Here is a 12,024-nt window from a genome sequence, read left to right on the forward strand (position 1 = left end):
TCGTGTGTTTGAGACTCTCACATCCACTTCTTGTCTCAGTTCGCATTTGAACTTTGCTTTATTCACTCAATCCAAAGCTGTACCACTTTTAAAGTATTAAGGCCAGTAAATGCCTGAGACTAAGTGTTTCTACTTATTGTTAAAAAAGGAACACTGAATTACTTCCAGCAGAGCCTTAATGCATTCCGTGCTGCTTTTGGCCTGTTCAAACTCTCTTAACTCATTGCAGAGCCTCTAAACACCTTTTCCAGTCCTGCCTCCTTGGCTACTCCATTAGCCTTTGTCCCACACTGTCAGTCAGTCATCTCCTTGGCTTTCAGACGCATTACGGAACCACTTATGCCCAACACTCATGCACTGAAGCAATACGACTGGGTTCCAGTCAGTTCCTGGGGGTCTTTGGACTCCATGAAGGAAGAGAAAGGTCCAGTCTGAAAAGGATATTTGATACGCATAAGAGGCAACCAATGCATGATAGCATGCTGTTATTACAACAATGTGCTTATTACAGAGAACCATGTGCAACCTTGGTTTGCCATAGTTCCATCGTATTTTTGTAGAAAATATCCCTAAAGCACACTGGCTATGATTTTAATCAATGCCATAGCTGCCTCAGACAGAGTAATGTGGCTTCATTGGATTCATTGGAATGTTTTTAGAAGTGAATCAAGCTGCTTGTTGCAAAATGGGTCACTGTTCCAGAAGTAATAATGCATGGGAACAATATGTATCAACCCCTACCCCCACCCCACATCAACTTTTACACTTAAAAGTAACAGCAGTTGTCATGACAATATTCCAAACATGCAGGAGATGCAAACTGAGAAATCTTAACAAAGGCTAGTGGATAGTGGCTTCTCCACTATGCTGTTCAGGTATGCATGTATTTATGGTTACATAAATAAACTGCAGTCCATTTCATGAAGAATTGTAAACTATTGTCCTTAGAGAAGATGCCCTCTCACGAAACATAAAGGACAGTTAAGGGCCTGAATGATGATGGCAATTTTTGGGGAAAAATATTTTGTTCACACTGCAGGTAAAAGTGGTCCAGTTTATATATTCTTTCTTAAATGTGACGCTTACTGTGATCAATTACTGAGCTCCAAGAAAAGAACTTCAAAATCTATACTAAATTTGGTCTTTAAGTGGTCCAGCGGGCTAAGTGCTGTCAGTATGTTAGGGAGATTGCTGGTTCGAATCATGAAGTTTGGCATCAGCTGCCGGAGCCCTGAGAGAGCAAAACTGGCCTTGCTCTCTCTGGGTGGGTAGATGGCGCTCTCTCCCCGTATCACTCCAAAGGGTGATGTCGATCAGCACAGGGCGTCTGTGAGCTGATGTATTGGAACCGAGTCACTGTGCTTTCCTCCGAGGGTGCTGTGATGCTACTCAGCAATGTTGCATCAGCAGCAGTTCAAAAAGAGGCAATGGCTGACCTCACATGTATTGTAGGAGGCATGTGCTAGTCTTCCTGGTGTTGGGGCATCACTATTGATAGGGGGAGTCAAAACGAGTGGGTTGGGTAACTGGCTTTGCAAATTGGGGAAAAAAACTATACTAAATGTTTTCATACTCTAGAGCAGGTTGTCACATAAAACTATTTACACAGAAGGAGATGCAACTTTTCTAAAATCTTGCCCTCTAAAATCCCCACAAAGTCTCCATTTTTATCATTCTTAAATGACATTGTAATCCCTACATAGTGCACTGCTTAAAAAAACAGAAAAAATCAAAAATCAGATATATTACAGTATAGTGTAACTGATTTCCAAATTTAGATCAGCTAGACCATGCACTGTTTCAGTGGAGGTGCTGCTATTTCACAACCCAAAAAAATGCACTACATAGAAGAGAGGAAGAGATTTGAGATAGGACTTAAAATATTGTGTACTGAGTGAAAAACTTTTGGAGAGCTTCTACACACAGCTCAGGTGCACAATAAATGATTTGAAACTGTTTTAGCAGTTCCACAGGTGAGAAGAATACACATTTAAAATTCTATTTGTCAGTAGTGGAGCTTTGATCAGCTTCAATCAGGAAAGCTTATGTTAGCATAATCACAGCAGATGTATATTATAATTCACATTAAAAATGAAATAGGTATGCAAGAGTCTTCAAACTGTCCAGCAATTTCTGGCAGTGCCAGTTGTTCATTCGGTGGCAGGCAGAGCCAAGAAACCCATCCACTGGTGCCAAACAGGGCCCAGACGTTCACACCAACATGAAACGAAACGTTCCTACCAAAGAGCTGGAAGAGAACAGTACCGTTTTTGTGAATGAGCACACACGGCACAGTCTGTACACAGCTGACTCACCTCTGACTCACTGCAGGGACAGAAAGTACCGGAGCCAGCACATGTCATCACAGAGTGAAGTGTACGGAGAGGATCGTAAGGGGAAACATCTGAACAATCTCATCATCAGAGCAGAGGAAACACACATATGAACAAATGTATACATTCACACAAATCCCCAATCCCCAACGTGTGTATGCACATGTGTGCACGTTATGTGAATGGGGATTTATGTATATATATCTAAACGTGTGTTCGCCTGCCCCTGAACTGATGATGAGAATGTTCAGATGGCTCTTCTTGTAATTCAGCCCTTACACTCCGCTCACATTCGTGCACAATTTATTCAGCATTCATTTCAAGTTACTCAAGTTCAACCTGATTAGAACATTGTACAAAATCAATACAGTTGAATTGTTAACGTTTAGATCCATTTCACATCTCAGGTACAATTAGATACTTGTACTATCAGATGATCCCAGGTGGTAGAATTGTTCGATCAAAGATTCATCTCTGGATCAAGTCCAAAAAAGCATGATCAGCTTAACTCTGCTCACCTGTAATTAGTGAATATCTTTGAGTTGTATCTGTTTCTAATGGGTCTTGGCTGCTTTTACACCCTTACACTTAAGCTGCAATTATATGTGGCTTGACCTTGTGCAGATATATTCCTAAAACTTCCCAGATTATTAGGTGCAATTTCAATAAACACCTATTTCTGGTCTTTTTTCATACATAAGATGCAATGGATTATAAGGCGCATTATGCGACACTAGTAAGGAACAGGGGTGTTGCCTTGCTTTTCTTCTAATTCAGCAGGTCTTGCTACTGGGTGGCGGTGTTGAGGGGGTAACTAAGATAAGTAAAGCTAAGCTACGTAAACAAAACTGTAAAGTCAAACTAGTGCTGGATATTAATCTACAGAAATTTCTCGTTTTTTGGGGGGTAAATAAAGCACTCTTAAGTAAATGCCACCCGGCAGTGCTACCCCGAGGAACCCTGAGTGTTCTGGTAAGCCAGGAAGTTGTTAGCTAGCGGTTCATCCCATGTAGCTTGTTTTAACACAGTAAACATGCAGACTAAAGGCCAATAATACTCACCTCTGAGTGGCAAAATAGATAGAGTTTAGCACGGTTAGCAGCTAATGCTGCTTCAGCAGTGCTGGCCGGGGTTAACAGCAGGCTTCAGGCTGATAATACTCACCTTTTGATGCCTTATAGTACGATGATATAGCAGAACAGTGGGCAGTTGGTATTCTCCTTTAAGTATTTATAGGTGTTGTGTAGTGTGGTTTTGAGGAATCAGAGCTAGAACACAGCAATGAATAATAATGACTCAAATGGGGAGAAATTCTGAAGAGTCTAAATGTTCCTTTGGATTCATTTACAAACAACAAGTTCACTAATAACAAACAGGCTGCACAACATCCCACACACCCAGATTATTGCTGTTGAGTGACAAATGCTGTGGTTTCAGAGAAAAGCAAGGCACCCTAGTTCAGGCTATTAAACACACGGCCGTATTTGTGAGCGAGCTCTGTATAAAGTCAGGTTGTCAGCAAGCACTTTTTGGAGGCAAGCGCACATCTTTCACAATAAGAAAAATGTCTACAATTGATGGGCATTGGCAGACGCACCAAACCATTCTCGAGGCCATCAGTCACTATATTAAGCATTTTCCTTCCAGGCTGCTCGTCATTGATTGAGATATGTTCAGAGGGGGAGTGTCTCAGTGTCATTTTATCTGTATTGCCTTTCACACTAAAACCTACTAGTCTTTCGGACTAACCAACATAAAAACCAAATATGGTAACAGCAAAAACACTAATTCACCAGGCCGAGGAGAAACGTCCCATACATCAAACTCTCCTGTCTCCACAAATACCGGCTTAGTCATTCACCTTTTAAATCTTTCCAATCATTCATACTTCCACACCGACACTATTCCCTGCATGTTGATTCAGTGCAACTCAGTCCAAGGATGTTCCGTTGGCATAAATATCACAGAACATCTCCTGTCCTGACCTCCCCACCCCAGGCCCAGAAGCACATGTGGGGTGTCTAGACTGTGATGTGGGGTTGCTAATAGAAGGGTGTGTGCGTGTTTGCGTAGAGCACAGTTTAGTCTAAGAGACTGTGGGTTTCCCTGCATGCTGAATCATTACAAGGCAGCCTGACTGCAGTGAAGTCTACTCATCACTCCACCACATCAACTCAGCAGCTGCACTGCTGATTAACAGCACGGCCATGCCTCCAGAGCACACCAGAGCACACACGCACAGAGTCATCTCCATCAGCAGCGACATTACCCCCAGCAGGCACACACTCACAAGCCTCCTTTTAAGCAATCATTAACATATGTGTGCAAGCATAGCCTCGAACAAAACAACTCTAAAAAAAAATTCCACTCAATCAGAGCACTTGCATTTACTCCAACAGTACACACTGTGGTTGTGTAATATGGACAAAAAATGTAACACACGATAACTCTGCTGGATCTATCGATCAGATAGATCGTGAAACACGATACATGATGATCCTACATTCATTTAAGCTCCTTTATGTTTTTTTTTTGCAACTTGGCTTGGCTGCACTTATTTTTTCCCAGGCTAAGAAGTAGCTGGTTGGGTGTGTTCACTGTGGACCTCTACCTGACACCCCACCCGGCATCCAGCATCGTTATGGAGATGGTCGTGGCTGAAGAACCACAAGTCCAGGGGCTGGATCTCATCCAACTTTTCCTCCTACGTCGGGTTTTCATTGGAGCAGATTGGACCCAAACCCCTAACCCTAATCTTGGACTTATGGGAGGAGTTTTATCATATCTACTCCCACCCCTTGGACTTGGTTCTGGTGGTTCTGCAGCAAGTGATATTTGTCGTTAAGTCCCATGAGCACAGTCTGCAGTTAGAAGAGCGCCCTCTGTTTTTGCATGCTGGTAATACAATTTGAGTTTGCTGTTTTCACAAAGTATTCACAGCTCTTTCAATTTGTTTATCATGAAAACTAGAATCGCAATAACAATAACAAAAACAAAAACAATATGATTTATTTTACATCATTTGTACACGCTCAGCATAAACACTGCCTGGCCAAACAAAAGTTGCCATTGCTGCAGTTGCTCAGGTCTTGGTTCAGCAACAGTTTTTGCTGAAAGAATGAGGTCAGCTGACTACCTGAATATACTGAATATAGACCTGGTTATTCCATCAATGGATTTTTCTTCTTCCCCGATGATCACGAGCATATTCCAAGATGACAATGTCAGGATTCACAGGGCTGGAATTGTGAAAGAGTGATTCAGAGAGCATGAGATCATCATTTTCACACATGGATTGTTCACCACAAAGTCCAGACCTTAACATCAATGAGAATCTTTGGGATGTGCTGGAGAAGACTTTGTGCAGCGGTCAGACTCCGCCATCATTAATGCTGCAAGATCTTGGTGAAAAATTAATGCAACACTGGATTGAAATAAATCTTTTGACATTGCAGAAGCTTATTGAAACAATACAAAAGAGCATGCATAAAGCCACAATTAAAGCTAAAGACCAAAAAGGTCCAATGAAATATTAGAAGGGTGACCTTTTTTTTGCTTTTTTTGGATTTTATTACAACACAGAAAAATCACACGTAACCACAATGTAAAAAACACACACACACACACACACACAACAAGTCAGCAGATACAATCACACACATATTCGTTTTCCAGATATGAGTCCCGAGGGAAGTCTAGACGAACTGTGAAGCCGTTAACACTCGTTTGCACCCTTTCCTATCTGTAGCTATCAGACATTACTCAGGAGGGGCTAGCACCTAGCCCAGCGCCTGCACTCTGTTGGGGGGTGGGAACACACAGCTGAGCAGTTTAGGAGAGAGCATAAATTCTAACACTTTATGCTGAGGCCACTGCTCTCGAGGTGCTGATAGCAAGCCTAGAGTTACAATGTTGTAGAAAGGGACAGAAGCAGTTACAGCATGAGTGGGAATGGGGTATAGATCAGTTTGTGCGAGTTGCACATTCATATAAACCATTCAAATGAATTTACGGCTCTCAGCCTTGGCTTAGCAGTGCGTTATGAGTCTCAGTAAATGTACACTATAAAGATAATTCATTTAAATGTGAAAATAATTGGACTGCTATATGTGAATATTGTGTAATATTAATAACTGACATTGCAACCCAGCTTTAAAATATTGGACACAGGAGTAAACAGTAGGAGTATACAGGTAAACAAAAAGTCATGATTTGGTACCACACAAAAAATAATAGAATAAAAACAGTAAAAACGTCATGCATGTAAGGCCTACATGAAGTAGCTGATTTGTAGTAGAGTCAATATTTTACTATCTACAGCATTCAGAGTCAAAGCATTAGATTGGCATACTCATTCATAATCTATAGCAAACAATGAAGCCATTCTTCTGTATATGTATCTTTCTTTTAACATGTCTCTCTGTAAACTAATAAAGAATAGTGAACACAGACCAACGGATAGAAATTCAGCCTTTGCATAGTCTCTCTCAGCAAGCCAAAGGAATAATTCACATTTAAATACTGACCTCAAACTACCTTGAAAATTAATTGGACATGCATCACATTCTGTTTCCTGTTTCCTCACAATTAGAGATGTTTTTTCCTTATACTTCCTAACATGTGAACCAACTGTCAATTAAGGTTTCCTGTTATACAATATGTCATGTATTACAGTATCTCTATAAAAAGGGTGTGAACTTATTTTGATGCTTGAATATTCATTAGAATCAATGACCAGAAATTTGCTTAACTTTGTGCTTTACTAACGCTAACATACTAAACATATAAACACAATACACTGGTGGAGCAATGGAGAATCCAGAAGGGTAAACTCAGAGCTTAGTAGCTCATTCACCTATAGAAACAACAAAGTGTGTAGTTGAAGTGAAGTTCTGACTGAGCATACTCTCTTTCTCTCTGACTGAACATAACCTGGAATCGGATTCATCCGCTCTGAAAGGAGACAACATCACACCCGCCCAGTTTAAAAGGATTCTTACGCATGCTCTGTGCAATTACCCATTCTCACCAGAGAGAACCATAAATCCCAAACCTTACGGACATCAGCTTTAAAGAAAAGATGTCACTATAAAACCATGTTGAGTCACTACATCTAACTGATGAAGGTGTTGAACTTCATTGTGTCCTCTCTACCAAATAGTGAAGCTTTGTAAACAAATTTTTCAAGCAGTTACTGTGAAATACAAATGTTTTTGTGTCTAAATACAAACCAGCCTTGACTTGTATCATACCACAAGAAACAAACTGAAACAAATGCTAAAAAAAGTTGGTGTTGTTGCACTGCTACATATACACTGTATAGCAGTGGTGTGCAGTAAGGCCCTTCTAACCCTTCAGAGAAGGGGTGACAATAAATGCATGTAAATAATTACATAATTTTTAATCAGGAGATATATATCATAGCTATTGTAAGTGTAAGAATTTATTTTATGAATTAACTAAAATAAAAAAAACAGCAACTAATTTAAAGCATTAGTCTGTGTTTTTTAGTTGCTACAGGACTCTTATCTGACTGACAGCGGTTTAACCAATCAAAGCTTTTTAAAATGGCTTCTGACCCTGCGTGACTGCGTGACCCTTCTCCTGATTTTGAGAAAGGTGTAGTAATGAATCTTTTAACAAAGTCGAAGGACAGTCTAACCAATCAGATTCATGATTTTCACTCCGGGGGCAGGGCCATGACTGTCTAACCCCTTCTCAGCGCTGTGTTGAAGGTCATAAACCGAGCTCATTCTGGATTAATTCAATAGTTATCAAACTATCATGGAATTGCGGCTGCAAACGAGACAGATATTGTGTCATATTCTATTAAAAAGCCTTTTTAAAGGCTCTCCTTTAATGTGAAACTAATTTACAATAAAAGGCCACCTGACTGATGATTTTTTGTATGTACTTAATGTTTTGGCTGACCTGGTGTACTGTAGACATACAAATGAGTATCTTTGTTGAACGGTTGTACTTGTAGGAAAATTAAGCATTTATTGTTGTGTCTATTGTATATTTTTTAGTTTGTAGCTGTATTTGTGGGCTGTTGATGTGTATTAAGTTGATATAACTTAAGTCAAGACAGAGAATATGTAGTTATTGTAATATTACTATACAATAATATTGGATGAGGGGTATGGGGGAGTGATTACAGAAGGGGTACCCACTATATTCACTGCTCGTCACTGCTGTAAAGCAGCCCCTGATAACACTTTATCATCACCTTATGTTTTCTAATATGAGGAGGAAAAAAAAAAGTTTAAGTGCATGTGTGTGTGTTCACTTAAAAAAAAAAGATCAAACATACCTGCCTAAAGCAGGTGTGAATTCACGAGGATATGCTCTTCTCTCATCGGCAGCCAACAGACCCTCTAACCAAATCAAAACATTCAGACGAGTGTGAGATGCTATCCCAATCAGAGAACGCTACAAAGCAGTGAGTGTGACAGTGAGCAGGATCTTATCACCACTCTGCTTAACCATTCATGACTTAATGACTCTTCGACTGGCTGAGGCTCTTGTGGACGAGTGAAGCCTCCCACTGCAGAGGATGTGTGGTTAACCGCTCATCAGTGCAGCCGCAGATTTGTGAATGGAGACTCCGGAGTACAGGACAGCCTGTGGAGTAACTGTCACACCACAGCATCATTAGCATGATATACTGAAGGGTGCTATAAAGACTCTGACACCACACACACACTGTGTCTACCGCACATGACCAGACGCTCATCTCACACACATATAAACATAAACACTTGCATATTGTGTATGTGTGCAAGTACTAACGACCCCTGTCTACTTCTCATATTCCACACATACACACACACTCACAATCTGCACTACTACTGATGTTTCCCCCTCCGTATCATCTTTCAGCCAAACTCACACTCAAAAACATATCAGTGCAAACACACACACACACACACAAAAAAATCTCGTCTATTAAGTACTGTACACTGAAGAATAACTGTTAGCTCCTCTTTAATCATCACTAGCACTGTTCCCACACACAGTATATCCCACACCACTAATGGCCACTTATCTTCTTACTGCTCAGGCTAGGCCTCCACACTCACATACTGGGGGGTGTGAGAGAGGAGATCTAATTGGGACACGGCCGCAAAAAAAAAACGTCTTTATAACTGGCGAGAACTGGCGAAAAACGAAAACGGGCGGAAACTAAAGACACGCCGAGCGCGAGAGAGAGACAGGGGAGAAAGCGAGATGCGTGTGATTGGGGAAGAGCGGAGGGGGAATGGGTAAGGGAGCGGTGTGTGTGTGTGTGTGTGTGGAGGAGATGAGGTGGAGAGAGAGAGAGTAATGCACAGTGACTTAAATAAGTAACTTTAATCTGATTACTGGATTGGAAATAGAAACGCGTTAGATTACTCGTTACTGAAGTAATGCGTTACTGACATCACTGCCGGAGTCCCCGGAGGAAACCCACGCAGACACGGGGAGAACATGGAAACTACACCCAGATAGGGACTTGAACCCAAGACCCCTGTGCTGGGAGGCGAACGTGCTAACCAATAAGCCACCGTGCCGCCTTATAATTTACACCATCGATGTTCCCTGTGGGCTGCCATAGTTCAGAATGAGCTTAGCCCCTCCCTCCTGCATGCTTTATATAACACTGCCACTTATTCAAAAGCTTTATTTTGGGGGAAAAGTCTTTACTTAATAGCATATTAAATTGTAACTGTTTTCTATTTTGTCAGTTTTATCAAAAAGGGCACCATTTTATTTATTTCCATTTGTTGTTAAGGGTGTGTTTATTTATTTTTTTGAAGTTTGAGGGTGTATTGTGTCAGTAGCTAAACTATGTTGGACAAAGCTTTGTAAAAGTTACTGAATGTTCTCACTGTTTACATTTGTTTATCTGCTTGTTTCTGGTTGCCCTTTAACCACAAAGTAAAAACAAATTAAATAAACACTTGTTTTTTAATCATTTCTTTGTCATTTTATTTTGTTTTTTAATAGGGGGAAAAAATCTATTAAAATCGAAAATCAGATTTTTTAAATATCAGATTTTTTAAATATCGCCCAGCCTAATTGCCTAATTGAAACGGCACATGTTCTTTTGGAGATGAGCGCCAATTCCAGCTGCGTGGTTCATGTTTATGAGTGATGAGTCAGTTTATACTTGTAATGGAAGCTGATTAAAAAATACATTATTATTTATTAATACTTAATTATGTCAAAAAAGTCAAATAGAAAGTACACCTACACGCTTTCTAAAAAAAAAAACATATTCAACTCTGGGTCTTCTGGGAGTTTTTTTTACAGGAGGCTGTCATGCTTATCTTCCATGACGGGAAATAAGGGTGATGAATAACTTTATGTTTCACAATCCTGAGTACTTCATTCGAAATATCTGCTATTTAAATTTTACTATGTGTTCCAGTGAACTACCACATTACTCATTAGCTGCCTATTTTACGTTGATAAGAAGCAAAAGAAATTATTTAATAATGTGAACATTTTTCCATAGAAAATGTTTCTGTACAAATTCATAACTTCATTGGAATGACTGTACAAATTTAACTATTGAACGTAATATGATTCATCAGACTTAGCTGGCTTATCTCCAATGAGAAGAGAGTAAATGTGTAATCTGAAAGCTCACAAAAACACACTAGAGAATAGAGCAAATATACTGCTTTAAATGCTCTGCAGTGAAAAACATTATGTTCCTTTTTCAGTCTTTTCATAAACTAGTGCATCTCAAAAAACTAGAATATCATTGAAAAGTTACTTTATTTCAGTAATTTAGTTCAAAATGTGAAACTCATATATTATATAAATGTATTACACACAGAGTGATCTATGTTAAGCGTTTGTAATTATGGCTCACAGTCTATGAAAACCCAAAAACCAGTCTCTCAGAAAATTAGAATTGTACCAGTTGGTACTTTTGTCAGTTTGGGCAGTGTGCCATAAGTGCTGTAAGTGGACCAACACCAGCAGATGACATGTCTCTCCAAACCATCACTGACCATCAGTAAATTAAGCATTTTATTTGGAAATGAAGGGACCAGATTTTGTAGGAAGAGTGGAGAGACACACAGTTCAAGCTGCTTGAGGTCTAGTGTGAAGTTTCCACAATCAGTGATGGTTTAGAGGTTTAGAAAATCAACTTTTATGGAGATGCAGATCTCATTTTCCAGCAGGAATTGGCACACTTCCCAAACTGCCAAAAGTACAAATTGGTCTTATATAACATTCTAATTTTCTGAGATACTGATTCATGGGTTCGTATTGGCTGTAAGCCATAATTATAAACAAATAAAATACTGTAATACTTCTATATAATATATGAGTTTCACATTTTGAACTAAATTACAGAAATAAAGCAATTTTTCTAAGATATTCTAACTTCTTCAGATGTACAAGTAGATTTAATGGAATTTTCAGCATTTCTTTGTGAATGTAGACATATAACTGTAGCTACAGTAATTAAATTTCAATCTTATTTTTAATCTAAAAGAACTCAGGTTATCTTTGCTAATATTTAAATTAGTTTGATCTGAAAAACGTCATGTGAATGTCCCAAGGTTTTTTTTTTCAGAAAACCCACACTAATATTATTTTTGGCCCTGAAACAAAGACTTTACATCATATTAGACAGCTTCCTTTTTATGTCAGGAAGAGAAAAAGAGTGTGGAGAGAGAGTGAGAGAGAG

Source organism: Astyanax mexicanus, chromosome 2 (assembly GCF_023375975.1).
Source record: "Astyanax mexicanus isolate ESR-SI-001 chromosome 2, AstMex3_surface, whole genome shotgun sequence".
Lineage (NCBI taxonomy): Eukaryota > Metazoa > Chordata > Actinopteri > Characiformes > Acestrorhamphidae > Astyanax > Astyanax mexicanus.